The sequence below is a fragment of the Schistocerca americana genome, chromosome 10 (assembly GCF_021461395.2).
Source record: "Schistocerca americana isolate TAMUIC-IGC-003095 chromosome 10, iqSchAmer2.1, whole genome shotgun sequence".
NCBI classification, from domain to species: domain Eukaryota; kingdom Metazoa; phylum Arthropoda; class Insecta; order Orthoptera; family Acrididae; genus Schistocerca; species Schistocerca americana.
Genome location: NC_060128.1, coordinates 64,327,288 through 64,344,966, shown reverse-complemented (window position 1 = coordinate 64,344,966; position 17,679 = coordinate 64,327,288). Strand labels below are relative to the sequence as shown.

The following is a 17,679-nucleotide window of genomic DNA, read 5'->3' as shown; positions in this document are numbered from 1 at the left end:
TGAATAGTTTTACTGTTTGCCTAACCGGTTTTACGCTACACCGGTATCTTTTTTTCCTTGTGCCAATTTGTGCAATGGTTTTGCTAGGTTCTGCTGCATAGCCAGAAATATTCCACAACCTTTTTTTCGATACTTTTAGTGCGTTCGTTCGGTATCCAACACTAAGCCAGTCACTCGAAATTTCTCAAGAAATCGAAGATCCGTATTACGACCAGATAAAACTATACCCGGCAATTTTTCAGCAAATGTCTCCTGCACTAAATTTGTGTGTTTATCGCCTTGTCTACTGAAGATAAATACAATGAAGCGCCAAAGACTGGTACACCTGCCTAATATCGTGTAGGTCCCCCGCGAGCGCGCAGAAGAGCCGCAACACGACGTGCCATTGACTCGACTAAGTACTGCTGGAGGGAACTGACACCATGAATCTTGTAGGGCTGTCCATAAATCCGTAAGAGTACGAGGGGGTGGAGATCTCTTCTGAACAGCACGTTGCCAGGCATCCCAGATATGATCAATAATGTTCATGTCTGGGGAGCCTGGTGGCCAGCGGAAGCGTTTAAACTCAGGAGAGTGTTCTGGAGCCACTCTGTAGCAATTGTGGACGTGTTGCGAGTCGCATTATGCTGCTGGAATTTCCCAAGTCCGTCGGAATGCACAATGGACATGAATGGAAGCATTTGATCAGACAGTATGGTTACGTACGAGTCGTATCTATAGGCGTACCAGGGATCGCGCATCACTGCAACTGCACACGCTCCACTCCGTTACAGAGCCCCGACCAGCTTGAACAGTCCCCTGCTGACATGCAGGGTCCATGGATTCATGAGGTTGTGTCCATACCTGTACACGTCCATCCGCTCGATACAATCTGAAACGACCAAGCAACTTGTTTCCAGTCAAATGGTTCAAATGGCTCTGAGCACTATGGGACTTAACTTCTAAGGTCATCAGCCCCCTATAACTTGGAACTACTTAAACCTAACTAACCTAAGGACATCACACCCACCCATGCCCGAGGAAAGGGCACGGCCGACTTCCTTCCCTAATCCGATGAGACCGATGACCTTGCTGTCTGGTCTCCTTCCCCAAAACAACCAACCAACCATGCCCGAGGCAGGAATAGAACCTGCGACCGTAGCGGTCGCGCGGTTCCAGACTGAAGCGCCTAGAACCGCTCGACCACACCGGCCGGCTGTTTCCAGTCATCAACAGTCAAGTGTCGGTGTTGACTGGTCCAGGCTCTGTGTCGTGCAGTCATCAAGGGTACACGAGCGGGCCTTCGGCTCCGAAAGCCCATATCGATGATGTTTCGTAGAATCGTTCGCACACTGAGACTTGTTAATGGCCGGCCGTGGAGGCCGAGCGGTTCTAGGCGCTACAGTCTGGAACCGCGCTGCTGCTACGGTCGCAGGTTCGAAACCTGCCTCGGGCATGGATATGTGTCATGTCTTTAGGTTAGTTAGGTTTAAGTTGTTCTAAGTTCTAGGGGACTGATGACCTTAGAAGTTAAGTCCCATAGTGCTCAGAGCCATTTGAACTTGTTAATGTCCAAGCATTGAAATCTGCAGCAATTTGCGGAAGGATTGCACTTCTGTCACGTTGAACGATTCTCTTCAGTCGTCATTGGTCCGTTGTTGCAGGATCTTTTTCCGACCGCAGTGATGTCAGAGATTTGATGTTTTATCGGGTTGCTGATATTCACGGTACACTTGTGAAATGGTTGTACGGGAAAATCCCCACTCCATCGGTACCTCGGAGATGTGGTGTCCCATAGATCGGGCACAAAGTTCAAACTCACTTAAATCTTAATAACCTGTCATTGTAGCAGTAGTAACCCATCTGACAACTGCCTCAGACACTTGTTTCCTTATATACCCGTTACCGAGACCAGCACGGTATTCTGCTTGTTTACATATCACTGAATTTGAATACGCACGCCAATACCAAATCGGTTGGCGCTCGGTGTATATTCCTCTGTTGCAACCAGTATAATTTAAAAGCAAATTGAACATTTAAACACCACAAATCCCATTCAGTAGCTTTCATTAAGTGAAACAAACAGTTAAATGTTACGCAACAGTAGAACACATAAAAAAGCGTATCTATGAAAAAACTGTCCTGCCAACTTGTGTTCTACCAACTTTGTTTCCAGGTTCCGACGTAATGTACATCCGTATTCCGTAGTCCAGTGCACAGCGGCTTTCAGTACACACTGTAGTTAAATTAATTCAGACTCAAATGACGTTATAGTGTTCACATGTTTGTGTGAGATCTTATGGGACTTAACTGCTAAGGTCATCAGTCCCTAAGCTTACACACTACTTAACCTAAATTATCCTAAGCACAAACAGACACACCCATGCCCGAAGGAGGACTCGAAACTCCGCCGGGACCAGCCGCACAGTCGATGACTGCAGCGCCCCAGACCGCTCGGCTAATCCCGCGCGGCATGACGTTATAGTGAACATAGCAACTGGCAGGGGTGAAGAGGATGTCGTACGAAATTCGTATTGATGACTGCTGTAAACAAAATTTTTGAAAAAAGACTGTGTATTGCCGGCAGTTTCGAAGAGAACACTTCGTTTCCAAAAACAGAGGCTTCACAGGTACTCCTGGCTGGCGTGTTCTGAACACATACGATGAGCGTTTTGTAAACGTTGCTTTCTTTTTAAATCTGACAATGTCGAAAAAGATGGGCCATACACTATCTACTAGAAAGCTCTGGAAAATCTTTCGAGTCGTGCAGAAACAATGTATCATCTAAAATGTGTCGGATCCGCTGATAGTTTTTTGAAGATACCAGCAAAGGAGAACAATCTATTGTGCATCAGATGAACAAATAAATGACACGTAAAGATGTTGACCGATGGAGAGTGCTTCAGTCGCTTGTGAAAACTGCGAGTTGTAAGGACGGCAGGAGTTGGATCTTCGCGCTAAACACTACTCTGGGAATTTAAAGTAGATGACAGAGAGTCAAATGATGCGAATTTTCGTTCTATCCTGAGTTTCCAGGCCGAAGTTGGCGATTTAATTTTGCAAAGACATTTTCAAAATGGTCTGAGAACCGACAATACATCAGCGCTGGTATTTAAAACCAGATGGCACTAGAAATGAGTAGTGATGTTTGACCACAGTGTGTACAAGTGCTCCGCCGTTCTTGCTGGCAAAGTGACAGCCCTGGCAAGAATTGAGCAACTAACTGTGTGTGCTCGATTTGCAGATTTGGAATTAAATATGATTCGTGAAGACTTACACATGTTTTTGTACCTGCTTCAGACTTAACACGACATGGGCTGTCAAACTAAGTATTGTCAAAATCGTGAATTTTTGATCCAGGATACGATGGAGTAGCCGCAATGATCAGTCATTTATGCGACGCGTTAACTTTCATTAGAAAAGAAAATCCAATGGCAGTTAATGTACGCTGCGGTCTCCACTGTTCAAACCCAACGTTAGGCCGAGCGGTTCCAGGCGCTTCAGTCCGGAACCGCGCTGCTGCTACGGTCGCAGGTTCGAATCCTGCCCCGGGCATGGGTGTGTGTGATGTCCTTAGGTTAGTTAGGTTTAAGTAGTTCTAAATTGTAGGGGACTGATGACCTCAGATGTTAAGTCCCATAGTGCTCAGAGCCATTTGAACCATTTTTGAACAGTACAAATCATAACAGACTCCGTGCTCTTGCTCTCCACTCTGCGCTGTAGTGAATCTCTGAACTAGTGAATCTCTTTTCCCAACTACCACGACAGATAAATACTTGCTGAAGATGAGCGCTAACAGCTACTCTTCGTTTGTTTGCTTTATAACGATAAATTTTTGGGCTGAAATGTAGTGGATTTGGACACCAGAAAAAAATAATCCCGAATGCGTCCGTGTCGTATGACGCCAGACGACACACGAAATTCAACAATTACGGTATTTGGTTCCTAGGGAGCTAATATAAAGCCTGATAGTTTGGTAAACTCACAAATCTACTCTTGTCACAATGTGGCTATTTGCTAATCAGTTGAGTGCCTTGGACCTGAGCGTGAGGTTACGCCGCAACACAAGAAAATTGTCTTCTTAAAATAATTTTAACCTATTTGATTGTCAGTTCTGATCCGTCGATTGTAATTATTACAAAAAATTTACTTCATTTTCCAGGTGTCAACATTATTCCACGCGCTCTCGATCTCGGACTCCAAGCAAAACACCAGAAAATCGGCTTTGAACGTGAAACGTAGATCGTGTGAAATAAAAAAAATGTTGTGCACCGTAGCCGGACAAGTGTGTAGAGTTGTTGTTGTTGTCGTCTTCAAACTGAAGGCATGTTTGATGCAGCTCTAAACGCTGGTCTATATTATGCAGGTATCTTTATCTCTGCGGACCTATTGCAACCTACACCTAGTTGAAACCTTTTCTGTAGTAAAGCCTTGGTATCCCTCCACAATTCTCCCCCCCCCCCTCCACACACACACACACACACACACACACACACACACACACAGACACCTCCCTTACGAGACTTAGGATTCCATAATGCCTCAGTAAGTGTCAAATCAACGTATCCCCTCTTTTATTCAAGTTGTGCCATGAAGTTATTTTCTCTCGAATTCGATTCAGTACATTTTCAATAGTTACTCGATAGGTGTTCCTGAAGCAAAACAAGCGTCACGCAAGGAATCAACACGGATAAAGAAAGTGTACGAAGATGCAGAGTTGCTTCTGAGGGAGTTAGTTACTTTGTTCTACAAATAAACGTAGGTTTCCCCTTGCTTAACCTATCTTCTAAGATAAAGAGTGTTTCTACTACTCTCCGGAACCCATCCTGGTATTCCCCGAGGGTGGCCCTACCGGTTTCTGTGTTCTCCCGTAAATACTTCGTATTGGTATTTTGCAGTCGTGACTTCATAGGCAGGTAGTTTGGTAATATTCACATGTTTCACCATCTACCTTGTTTGCAACTCGATTATTACATTCTTTTTTAAGTCTGGGGGTATTTCATCTACCTCACACACAGTGATTGCACAAAAACATGGGAAACGCATGCATGAAGGCAAATGCAGACGCTAATCAAGTCTGCAGGTTGCGCTTTTATACTCGATAACGAACGGCGCCCCAGCAATGTCCTCAGTTGTTTCAAGTGTCAGTCCTGTCAGAGCAGTGTTCTGTGTAGTTGCGAGTGCTTTATGTCGGAGCTGAGTGGATTCGAACACTGGGCAAACAGCTGTTACTCTTGTGGCGGCTGCTTCCGTAACCAAGGCAGCCGTAGTGTTTGGAGTTCCAAGAGGCGCCGTATCGAACATTTTCATCACGCTAGCAGCGGTTAAACAGTCAGCTGTATGGAAGCGTTAACGCCGAAACTTGCCACCCATGCGTATGTCCAACAACAAAAGTTCTCTTGGAGGTAATGCGGCGCAAGCCACTTGCGGCCCAGCAAAACGGTGACAGAGCTCGAGTCCCTTAAAAGTCACTCGTTTACATTACGAAAAAAAATGTACGCGATAGGTTAGCAAACTACAAAATGTACAAGGAAAGGGAGTAAATGTAAATATTTGCTCGACTTTTTGCGACATGGCTAGCCCGGAAAATATATTTTGGTATGTATGGAGAGCCAGGAATCTGCTCCAACACGTCTCTGTAAACAACGATTCGGGACTTGTTTTCCGAGTATATGTAGAGGTGTCCGGTTCTTGATTCACGCGAGCAGCCAATGTAGAGGTGTCTGTGCGAAAAACATGGGGTGCGAAGATGAATACCTGCCACTTTTGACGTATGTACTTTACTATTATTTGTACTGATCGATAAGGCCCCTTTCAATGAGAACTGCAAGCGTTTAAACTTGTGGTTTGTTGGGATGATGGGAATTCATGGTATGAATACTGCCTCTCTCTCGGCCCTACCCGTGATGATGGAGGACTGCACGGTGCAGCTTCTCAAGTGCCGCCACTGCACAGAGGTGGTGCACCCAGGTTACGCATCAGTAAGACAGGCACACCCACATGCAGCTCCAACTTGTCGGACGGCATCCCCGACAGCTCTAATGAGTTTAGAAACTCTACATGGCATGACGTTTCGTCGTCATCACTGTATCGACTGACTTGTACGTGGTCACCTCACCAGGTACTTGAGTGATAATTATCTTATTCATGGCCGCGGGGTAGCCGTACCAATTGAACGACGCTCTGCTACCAATTGGTAGGGTTCCTGCACTTAACTTAGGATCCACTTAGCAACTAATAATGCACGAAACCCTCCGTTGCCAAAATTTACCTTTATTGTAATTTTAATTAACGTGGAAGCCATAAAAACACCAAACATGGAGACAAAATGTACGCATCTAAAGGCTACTTAAAAAATGAATAAAATCAGTTAAATTTGTTTCCACAAGAGGAGAATACGACGTCCCAATTCGGACCTCGCTAACACTTACATTTTACTGATATTAAATGTAACAAGATAAGTAATCATACGTGTGACGAGAACAAATGAATAACATTATCAATCTTTACAGATGAGAATACGACTATATCCACGAAGGTTCGCGCCCTGGAAAGGGATATAAACTTCAACATATAAGGTGATTACAGTAAGCCCTAATTCCACTCGACAAACGCAGTAACGATATAAGCGAGACAAATGTACTGAAGGAGGATAGCCGGATGTGCCGTAGTAAAAAAAGGCGACCCCGGTGAACACGTCAGTTTCAGCTACCTGCGACATACACAGAGTCATTTGTGGCTTCTTAAAAAACAATTAACATGAAAAGGCACAACGCGTAACACACTAATAAAATATAAACGACTACTTCGCAGAACTAGCTCCTCTTTAGACAAGGCAAACAGCAGAATATTTAACACGTAAAATACTTCTAACCTATAACAAACTAAGGTAGCACGCAATCGAATATCGTCTTGAGCTCATAGAATACTGAGTTTGACTTGCCTGTTTATAGGTCTTACAACTCAACAGCGTCAGCTTAAGTAAACCCGCGAATACAAAACTCGAAATATGACAGGAATAATGATTGAAGCCACTGACAATGCTAGGCTGCCACACAGAGGAGACAATAGTAATTTACAGCGCCACACAGCCGACCTTACATCTCCAATTTAGTATAATCAGAATAAACAATTTTGTGTATAATAATTACTTACAGTAGCAAGGCAGCCTCAGAATAACACTTATTACCCAAGGTAGGTGCTGGTATCGAAAGGCACCTTTAGTAACATAGACTTCGAGTGTTTCCACTTATATCAACTTTACATCCCTTTCCACATAGCTCTCTGTTTACACACTTCTATAACTTCTGCAACTAAAGAAGGGCATATAAATGCACATATAATTGACACAGATTCAAGCAGAATAAAACAGTACCCTAGTATGGCGCAAATGGCTACATTTGCTTTACACGTGGGATATCTTCACCATTCAGTAATTCCGAAATATATTCAACACCGCGTGAGAGCAAGACCTCGCCGTGCTATCAGCTATTTACTTCACATAATCTCCTGCACAGACACGAGGCAGACGAAGCGTTTTCACATGCAACAGCGGCGAGCATCACACATTTCCTCCGTCACGCCGTAGACACGTCTCAATTTCAGTGGCCAGTAACCAGAACCTATACATGCCCTCGCAGCAGAAAAGCCCCAAAACACAACAGTGCACAAACTCGAGGTCCCATCAAGTCAGTGCCGGGATCTCTCGCTGAGCCTGCCCATAGCGTACAGGCGTCGTACCACAGGCCTCACGGTAAACGTCAACAAGCCACCTCCGACCCTGCGAATCTCCACTCCGCTGTCTCTTTTCTCCCTCCCCGTTAACCACCCGTCCACCGGCCTGAGTCGCGGAAGGCAAAGATGGTGACCCTATAATCGATGGCAGCGATGCCATTCTAAGTGCGGGAAAACTGGCGCCAGCCGCGCCACGGCTCAGGGTGTATGTGTGTTGTCCACAGCGTAAGTTAGTGTAAGTTAGATTAAGTAGTGTGTAAGGTTAGGGACCGATGATCTCAGCAGTTTGGTCCCATAAGGCCTTACCACAAATTTCCAATTCTTCATTCATGCTTCCCACCGATCCATTCTCAGGCGCCAAGATAACTTTCATATAACCACTCCTGTAAGCTCGTAAAAATCTCGTTAATTAGATTATCATCCGAGCTTGCAGCATTTCGGAAGCGGCTTTCACATTTTATTAGGCCTTCCGCGTTATTGGCATGCGGGCCTCGCCGATCTCGAGGGAGTATCGAGCAAAGAGTCCAGACTCTTGGTCATTGTAGAGTTGGGCTCTCATGTTAGTTGTCAGCTGTAAACCTTCTACGGGTGCCCACAGTGGCGGAGTTTCAAGACACGCGTTGATATCGCTTGCCGCAGTGCCTCGCTGGATGACCGGCAGCGTCTGTCGGAAGTCGGCTGCGAGCAAGACGGCGACTCCACTCGTCAACATTGGGTTAACAGCAGATGTTCTGCACGCTGCACCCGATCACACGCTTGTGTGAGCTCGAGCAGTTTGCACTACCGCAATGGAATGTCGCGACGACTGGCTTATATTGCAAGTCGGCGTTTCCTCACTTGCAAAGTTCAGAGGAAGCTTGTACAGTTCTTCCTCCGCTGCGCTAGGTCGCGGCTCTTCTAGAGGACGCAACAGCTAGGTGACGTTCCTCTCCTTGCACGACTGGGCCAGCAACTAAGTCAATAGGAATGTCTTGCCAGTGCCCCAGGTGCGTCCAAGAAATGAAGACCCCCTTCTCCGTTCTCCACGCGGCTCAAAACTTTACAGAAAATTTGCCTTTGCTCTGGTAATAGCAGGGGCTCAGTCTGCGGAACTGGGGCTTTCAGGGCTCCCGTGTCGTAACTCAGTTCCCTGGGTAAATAAGTTGACATCCCTCCCGTTCGTTGTGCGGTGGGCATGCCGAAATCAGATAGCCACTTTCCCGCCGTCGTGGGAAGCTTTGTCCTCGATAAGCTCCAGCACTTCCTTGACAAAACAGACAAACCTCAAGGACGGATTCCTGACTGGAAATGGAAGAAAAAAGGTCCATTGAACATGTGTCTGGAAATGAACGGTGCGAATGCAACAAATCGTCCCAGAACTCAGTACAGAGCTGCATCGCATCCAAGTCACAACAGATGTCCAAAATGGCACTCAGGTGATAGATATAGTATCGGTTGTCATGCAGGATAAGCTGCACGCTTTTGTAAATGGACCAATGCCTATTGACATTAATAAAATAAAAAGATGGTGCTGCAGAATTCTTAAGCGAGTCGTTTACGAGATATTGTATTTTGAAAAGTTCCCGCACCGCCACTTGCACAATATCTGTGGTGGCACACACTAAAGAACAACACAGGTACACGCACTAGTAATGAGGATTCTGATCAGTAACGAGACAACTGACCATCACAGGTTGTGTTCAAAATGACCACCGGCAGCGGCAATACACGCTTCCATTCTGGTACGGAACGGCTGCCGCACACATGTTACCATTTCAGCTGAGATGTCCGACCAGGCTGCAGTAACACAGCGTTGCATGTGATCGGATGTAGTTGGTACGTCCTTGTAGACAGCGTCTTTGAGCTTTCCCCTCAAAAAAATCTACAGCCGTCAAATCCGGAGAACGGGCCGGCCAACATACAGGCGCTCTGCATCGAATTCAACTATTTGGAAACAATTCGTGCACTGTGGTCTGGACAGCCATCATTCTGGTACCACAGGTTTCACCTAGTCTACAGAGGAACGTCTTCTAGTATCCGTGGAAGATAGTCTGTTAGGGGGCTCCAACACTTGTGCGGGTTCAGTGTTCCGTCTATGAAAAACGGGCCGAAGAGCTGATGGTTCACTATCCCACACACACTTTCCATAGACGCCGACGTTCCACCTGACGAAGCCAGTGGGACCGTCAACAGGCAACCGGTTTAGCTGGCCACGATGGAATGTCACTTCATCACTAAACAAGATCCATCATACATCTAGAATATCCTGTCTTAGTGCCAAGGTGCATAAGTTAACACGCTCCCCATAATCATTTCCATGCAGCTCTTAATGGAGGGAGATGTGATAGGAATGGAAACATGCCGGTGGAGAATACGCAGGACACTTGCCTGACTCGGGTCGCCTCCTCGTGCGACTGCGGATCAAGTGCAACTGCAGCAAGAACGTCAATTCCCCCCCTCTTCTGTCGTCACTCGTTTCCTTTTCTTACGTTGTCTAGGTATTACACTACAGCTTTCACGTAACTGGTTGAAGATAATTGCTGAGATAGTTGACGTGTATTGGGATGTTTGCTGCATCGACCGTACAAGAAGGAACTACATTCATCCTACACGCTCCGTACACCATGTTCATGTCTGCTTTTTCTGCGTTGGTAAATCCCATCGGCCGGCCGCTGTGGCCGAGCGATTCTCGCCGCTTCAGTCCGGAACCGCGCTGCTGCTACGTCGCAGGTTCGAATCCTGCCTCGGGCATGGATGTGTGTGATGTCCTTAGGTTAGCTAGGTTTAAGCAGTTCTAAGTCTAGGGGACTGATGACCTCAGATGTTATCTCCCATAGTGCTTAGAACCATTTTTGAAATCCCATCGTCCACTCACGACCCACTGCTTGGACTGATACACACTAACTGACTAGGAATCGCAGAGCACTCAAGGAACACACAAGCACACTGTAAGCAAAGGTAATTTCGTACATAACAACTATGCGGGTAGAATCGCACAAACAACTGTAGCTGCGGAAATTTTTCAAAATAGGATATCTCGTAAACGACTCGCACTGTAATCCTGAAAGAAAGATCACTGACATTCTAATTTACTCTACTCCTAGTCTCGTAATGTCAATCTACATCTACATCTACATGGATACTCTGCAAATCATATTTTAGTGCCTGGCAGAGGGTTCATCGAACGACCTTCACAATTCTCTATTATTCAAATCTCGTATAGCGCGCGGAAAGAATGAACACCTATATCTTTCCGTACGAGCTCTGACTTCCCATATTTTATCGTCGTGATCGTTCCTCCCTATGTAGGTCAGTGTCAACAAAATATTTTGCGAATTCGGAGGAGAAAGTTGGTGATTGGAATTTCGTAAGAAGACTACGTTGCAACGAAAAACACCTTTATGATTTCCAGCCCAAATCCTGTATCATTTCTGTCACAGTCTCTCCCATACTTCGCGATAAAACAAAACGTGCTGCCTTTCTTTGAACTTTTTCGAAGTACTCAGTCAGTCCTACCTGGTAAAGATCCCACACCGCGCAGCAGTATTCTAAAAGAGGACGGACAAGCGTAGTGTAGGCAATCTCCTTAGTAGGTCTGTTACATTTTCTAAGTGTCCTGCCAATAAAACGCAGCCTTTGGTTAGCCTTCCCCACAACATTTTCTTTGTGTTCTTTCCAATTGAAGTTGTTCGTACTTGTAATACCTTTAGTTGAATTTACGGCTTTTAGATTAGACTGATTTACCGTGTAATCGAAGTATAACGAGTTGCTTTTAGTACTCATGTGGATGACCTCACACTTTTCGTTATTTAGGGTCAACTGCAACTTTTAGCACCATTCAGGTATTTTTTCTAAATCGTTTTGATCTTCTAATGAGGTTATTAGTCGATAAACGACAGCGTCATCTGCAAACAACCGAAGAAGGCAGCTCAGATTGTCTCCCAAATCGTTTATATAGATAAGGAACAGCAAAGGGCCTATAACACTAGCTCGGGAAACGCCAGAAATCACTTCTGTTTTACTCGATGGCTTTCCGTCAATTACTACGAACTCTAACCTCTGACAGGAAATCACAAATCCAGTCGCATAACCGAGACGATATTCCATAAGCACGCAATTTCACTACAAACCGCTTGTGTGGTACAGTGTCGAAAGCCTTCCGGATACTCAGAAATACGGAATCGATCTGAAATCCCTTGTCAATAGCACTCAACACTTCATGTAAATAAAGAGTTAGTTGTGTTTCACAGTAACTATGTTTTCTAAACCCATGTTGACTGTGTGTCAGTAGACCGTTTTCTTCGAAGTAATTCATAATGTTCGAACACAATATATGTTCTAAAATACTGCTGTATATCGACGTTAACGATATGGGATTGCTCCTACTACCTTTCTTGAATATTGCTGTGACCTCTGCAAATTTCCAGTTTTACATTGCTCGCTTTAAAAAGCGCCTCTTTGCACAAAAAATACTTTTCTGAGTGCTCTTAAAATCTGTGTATTGGTTAAACAGTATGAGAGCCCGAGTACCAGTTCGTTCTGCGAAAGCCGCACATGAACAGCACGTTCCACTTCCGCAATACCTGTGGTACAAGTTGTAGGTAATTCACACTGTACATTCATAACGCGATACAGAAAAACGTGAAAATGTAAGTACAAAAGCTTTTTTCTTCGTTTTTATCTACATCTATGTCCTTGCACGGCAACGGCCTTGCCGCAGTGGATACACCGGTTCCCGCCAGACCACCGAAGTTAAGCGCACTCGGACGTGGCTGGCACTTGGATGGGTGACCGTCCGGACCGCCACGCGCTGTTGCCATTTTTCGGGGTGCACTCAGCCTCGTGATGCCAATTGAGGAGCTACTCGACAGAATAGTAGCGGCTCCGGCCACAGAAAACCATCGTAACGACCGGGAGAGCGGTGTGCTGACCACACACCCCTCCTATCCGCATCCTTAGCTGAGGATGACACGGCTGTCGGATGGTCCCGATGGGCCACTTGTGACCTGAAGACGGAGTGCTTTTATATCCCGCAAGCCAGCTTATGGAGTGTGACCGAGGGTACTTTGAGTACCTTTTTCACTTTCCCCTTTTGCTGTTCCACTCGTGAATGTTTCGTTGGTGAGCCTCCGTGTGGGCTCCAATCTCTCTAATTTTGTCTTCGTGCTGTTCCCGCGAGATGTACGTAGCAGGAATCAGTGTATTAGTTGACTCCTGTGGAAATGTACGCTCCCGGAGTTTTAACACTAAATCACACCTTGTTGGAGAACGTCTCCCTTACAGCGTCTGGCACACGGGTTGGTTGATCATATCTCAGATGCTTTTGCGCTTACTAAATTAAACTGTGACAAAATGTGCCGCTCTTCTTTGGACCTTCTATATTTTCTCTATCCATGCTATGTGGTGCGGATCTCGTGCTGATCAGCAATACCGATCCGTGTGAGACAGTGGATGGGACCAATATTTTCGAAAAAGCTGCACGATAGATGTGATTTTTCAGGGGGTCTTGTGTTCTGTTGATTTCAGAGATAAGGGGTCAAGTGCTGTGGATAGCCCGTGGCATAGTGACCATTTGTGTACGCATCGGAAGAACAGGCACTCTGTAGCTATGCTATAGCACAGCGCTAAAATTTATGCATTGCACACTTCCTCCGACCCAGGCAAATTGAGTAAATCGGTTGGTTCTCTTGCATTGCGGGTAGTCTAGGGTGGACCTTAGATGGCTTATACAATAAAACCACCATTTGTTCACTGACAGTTTCTGAGAAAACCCCGGAAAACCATGATTTTTGGGTACTAGAAGCACCAATTGTGGGAATAGCCACTTCTATTACGTCTGTGCATGGTAGATTGTCGAAATTTTTACCATCTGCCCTTAAGATAATATTCTCGGGGAATATCGAAACTTTCTTCGATATTATCCGTTACCGCAGTTCAAAGTTACCGCACTTATGAACGTAGAATATGCACGTAAGTTCCGGTCTCAGGCGTAGATGTAGTTTTAACTAACGTAGTGAAAATGTCGCAAGGGTTATAAGGACATCGCAGGGGTTGGAGGGGCATTACAAGGGTTCTGTGGTCACCGGACTTTTTATTAGTCAGAAATGTCATTTCATGGCACGCTGCCTCTGTATGTTGGACACTTGAGGCCTGTACAAATAGGCCCAAAGTGGTATTGCAGTGACAAAAAACTGGACTAAGAGGGTCATAACGTGCCTGAAAAAGCACTTAAAATGACTGCCAAGTATTATGTGAAACTGGAAAGACTGTAAATTCAGTAGAATATTTCTAATAACATTTTTACTGTTTTAATATACGGTTCATAAGCGACGTGTTTCCCATAACTTGCAAACAGATGAGCAAAGTATACAGAAGAAAATGTAGAACCAACTATCTTATGTTAACCTTATATTAAGCATACCTATTTGTTGTTGTTATATATCAAAGTATATAAATCTATCGAAGAATATAAATTAAGTGTAAAAACTTTACGCAGCTGTAGCATTCACACAAATTATAGAAATGTGTGTATGACTATTCCACATATCCTCGTAAACCACTTGACCGACTTCAACCAAACTTGGTACATGTATCACATACTGTGTGCAAAGAATCTTTGGCGGCTAAGAACCACTTATCTTTCAAAGAGGTAGCGGTAGGGCCGAAAAAGAAGACTTTACTCATCCAGTATTAGAGAAAGATACCACTTAGTGGCTTGCTAGAAACTTTACGCTCAATTTCAAATCTTTACGAAACTTTTTATCGCTGACGACCCCCACAACATGACGAAAGCCTGAAAGTGTATCGCTTACTACATTTTCGGTGTTCATGGAGGAAAACTGCCACATTCGGCATGATGTCTTAATTTATTAATTCTTTAGTACTAACTGCATTCGTGGTACATTGTGCTGACAGTATTTACATATATCACTGAATGTACCTACAAAATTATGTCATTGTGCGACGTATAGTTAAGGAGAAATGACGTCTTAATACTGAGATGCTTCAAAAACTGCCACATCATGCATGACGATTAAATTTGTTACTTGTTTGCTACTAAATGTATCCGAAACACATTTCGCACACAGTAACCAAATACACCGCTGTGAGCGCCTACAAATTTCTTTGTACAGCACATAGTTTGGCAGATATGACGATACAAATATTGACGAAACTGTTAGTTGATAATTCTTTCGGGTTATATGGCCGTGGTCTATGGAATTCTTCTATTCCTGGAATAGAAGAATTCCATGGACCACGGCCATATAACCCGGAAGAATTATCAACAACAGTACCATTCCGTCATGAAAGCCTTCATTGTATGATTGACGAAACTACAGGGCTAAATTCGCTAGAGATATATGTGAAATATGTGTAAAAATATGTATGAAATATATTAAATATATGTGAAATTTATCTGACGTGTGTATGCTGGTAAAGGTGCGGGCAAAAAATCCTCCTAAACACTTTAATCGATTTCAAACTTGGTACACATATCACTTAGTTTACTTGGTATATGATTGGGTAAGAAACACGATGGGGTAAGAAGCTGCAACCTCCTATTAGGATGGGGGTGATAACGTGGAAAGAGAAGGGGAGAGGAAGAGATGGACAGACAGAGAGGAGGAAGCAGGACATGGACAAGGAGTTAGGGAGGAGGTGAGGGCAGAGAGAGGGGAGAAGGAGAAGGCGTGATACAACAATGCCGGGTACTCAGCTAGCTCGTATTATACAGCATGAGCAGTGCACCCTGCTGCAGAAGGGAAAAGTAGTAACCAGCGGAAAAATGCGCCTGTCAGAACAGAAAAAAGGCTAATGTACTCCTCTTTAAATGACTCTGACAGAAAAGTGGGGAACCAGCTGCCTCAATCCCCATTCCACCCTCTTCACCAAAAGTCTTGGCGAGCGAACACATTAGCGCTGTTTGTCCTAAAGGAGAGCAGCAGAAAGACACTGACAATGTGTGTGTGTGTGTGTGTGTGTGTGTGTGTGTGTGTGTGAGAGAGAGAGAGAGAGAGAGAGAGAGAGAGAGAGAGAGAGCGAGAGAGAGTGGCAGTGAAACAGAAAGGCAGATGGATGAAGACCATAGCAGTGGGAGCTAGAAAAAGATGGGCTATTGATAGTCTGTGATAAACAGTGACAGCATGAGAGTTGACTGGAGATAGTAGCAGTGGGAGCAAAAGAGATAGGGCGCAGCAGAAATAAAAAGAGAGACGAGTGGAGACCGTGCACTTGTATATAGGGGAGCGACCATTTTGGACCGAAATTTAGAACGCGTGGGTATAGCAGAAAAAGTAAGTTGGATCTCCAAGAGTTTTTGAGCTGCTGAGGTGTGGTGAAGACAGTGGCAGCGGGAAATAAAGACAAAAGGAGACAGTGTAAGTGAGAGAGGAGACAACTGCACCGGGATATACTGGAAACCAATGGGAGAAAAAGGCAGACAGTGTGAGAGAGACATGTATAGACAGTTGCAGTGAGATGGGTATGCTGTGTATGAAGGCTTAACTACAAGGAGAGTCTAGACAAAAGGTTTTACAATATTCTTTGTTAAGAATGCGAATATATGCGCACGCAAAAGCTGTTGACTGGGAAAGGCGGAATGGGGAATGGGCCAGCTGGTCGTACACTTTCCCGTCACTCTTTTAAAGAGTAACATATTCGCCTTTTTTGTGCTCCGACAGTACTGGTTGAATGAGTTTTACAATCTACCTCTTCTGTGCGTGAGCTTTATTTCCAGAGGACTGTATTGTAAAGACGTTGAAAAGTGGTATTTTTGACGCTGTATGTTACATATCGATCTGTGTCTTATAACAGCTTCTTTTAAAAACTTCCGGCTACAGACATGATCATGACTGGCACATCACTACATGTGGCTTCTTGCCGTAATCATCTGTTTTGCAGCACTGGCGAGCCGTCATTCCTTTACTTTTCCGTAGATACAAAATGTGTTCAAAAGTATCCGGACACCCCCAAAAGCCGGCCTGGGTGGCCACGCGGTTCTAGGCGCTACAGTCTGGAACCGCGCGACCGCTACGGTCGCAGTTTCGAATCCTGCCTCGGGCATGGATGTGTGTGATATCCTTAGGTTAGTTAGGTTTAAAGTTCTAAGTTCTAGAGGACTGATGACCTCAGATGTTAAGTCCCATAGTACTCAGAGCCATTTGAAGCATTTTTGAACACCCCCAAAAACATACATTTTTCATATTAGGTGCATTGTGCTGCCACCTACTGCCAGGCACTCGATATCAGAGACCTCAGTTGTCATTAGACATCGTGAGAGAGCATAATGGGGCGCTCCGCGTAACTCACAGACTTCGGACGTGCTCAGGTGATCGGGTGTCACTTGCGTCATACGTCTGTACGCGAGATTTCCACATTCCTAAACATCCCTAGGACCACTGTTTTCGATGTGATAGTCAAGTGGAAACGTGAAGGGACACGTACAGCACAAAATCGTACAGGCCGACCTCGTCTATTGACTGACAGAGACTGCCGACAGTTGAATAGGGCCGTAATGTGTAATAGGCAGACATCTATCCAGATCACCACACAGGACTTCCAAACTGCATCAGGATCCACTACAAATACTATAACAGTTAGGCAAGAGGTGAGAAACCTTGGATTTCATGGTCGAGCGGCTGCTCATAAGCCACACATCACGCCGGTAAATGCCAAACGACGTCTCCCTTGGTGTGAGGAGAGTAAACATTGGACGATTGAACAGTGGAAAAACGTTGTATGGAGTGACGAATCACGATACACAATGTGGCGATCCGATGGCAGGGTGTGGATATGGTGAATGCCCGGTGAACGTTATCTGCCAGCGTGTGTAGTAAAATTCGGAAGCGATGGTGTTATGGTGTGATCGTGTTTTTCATGGACGGGGCTAGCACACCTTGTTGTTTTGCGTGGCACTATCACACCACAGGCCTACAGTGATGTTTTAAGCATCGTCTTGCTTCCCACTGTTGAAGAGCAATTCGGGAT

The 17,679-nt window shown here is 45.0% G+C and overlaps 1 protein-coding gene and 1 pseudogene across 1 annotated transcript in view; both read left to right on the top strand.

Moving 5' to 3' along the window:
- Positions 1-17,679, top strand: part of LOC124552679 (carbonic anhydrase 2-like) — a 208,128-nt gene that overhangs the window by 60,893 nt on the left and 129,556 nt on the right. The window lies entirely within an intron of this gene.
- Positions 12,394-12,511, top strand: LOC124552889 (annotated as a pseudogene).